This window comes from Anneissia japonica, unplaced genomic scaffold (genome assembly GCF_011630105.1).
Source record: "Anneissia japonica isolate Jap-2015-1 unplaced genomic scaffold, ASM1163010v1 scaffold221194_len916_cov167, whole genome shotgun sequence".
Classification (NCBI taxonomy): Eukaryota; Metazoa; Echinodermata; class Crinoidea; order Comatulida; family Comatulidae; genus Anneissia; species Anneissia japonica.
The window spans coordinates 1-916 of NW_022687654.1; the positions used below are offsets into that span (position 1 = coordinate 1).

The 916-nt window shown below is 38.4% G+C and overlaps 1 non-coding gene across 1 annotated transcript; it reads right to left on the reverse strand.

Annotated features, from left to right (window-relative positions):
• Nucleotides 1–606: 606 nt before the first annotated feature.
• Nucleotides 607–679, reverse strand: Trnat-ugu. Its single transcript has one exon. It is a non-coding gene; the product is annotated as a tRNA-Thr (tRNA).
• Between the last annotated feature and the right edge of the window lie 237 nt (nucleotides 680–916).

Sequence of the window (916 nt, forward strand, 5' to 3'; positions counted from 1 at the left end):
TAAAAGCAGGCATGTTGTTCTATTACATACTTTAAGCATTTTCTTGGACGTGAGAAGAGTTAATTGTTAATTTACACTCGTCCCTGATTATTACCAAATAATACTGTAATAAGTTACAGTTACAGTACAGGTCTCAATGCGCTGTGAGTAGAACAGAATTAAAAATTTGAAAAAAAGATGTGTTTTAAGACGGTTCTTTAAATGTTGAGAGAATGAGAATCCTATGAAAAATCATTGTGTAATAAAATGCCTCCGACGGGATTCGAACCTTCGACCTCTCGCTGACAAGGCGAGCGTCATAACCACTAGACCACGAAGGCTTCATGGTTGAACAGGTCCAAACACCCGTCGGGAAAATTGTATTACACAATGCTATGCCTCAAGAGGGCGTTCGACCAGATAAATCTGGAAATACGGCTAGAAATACTGTCGTATATTATATATGATATTGAAGGAAGTTACGTAGCCGTTACACTGTTGAATAAATATAATACAAATCATCAAAGGTACATATACAGTGTTTAATAAGGACATGATGGAACATCGTAGGCTACCCTGTAGCTTTTGAACGAATAAAGTCCTATGAAAAATCATTGTGTAATAAAATGCCTCCGACGGGATTCGAACCTGCGACCTCTCGCTGACAAGGCGAGCGTCATAACCACTAGACCACGAAGGCTTCATGGTTGAACAGGTCCAAATACCCGCCGGGAACATTGTATTACACAATGCTATGCCTCAAGAGGGCGTTCGACCAGATAAATCTGGAAATACGGCTAGAAATACTGTCGTATATTACATATGATATTGAAGGAAGTTACGTAGTCATTAACACTGTTGAATAAATATAATACAAATCATCAAAGGTACATATACAGTGTTTAATAAGGACATGATGGAACATCGTAGGCTACGA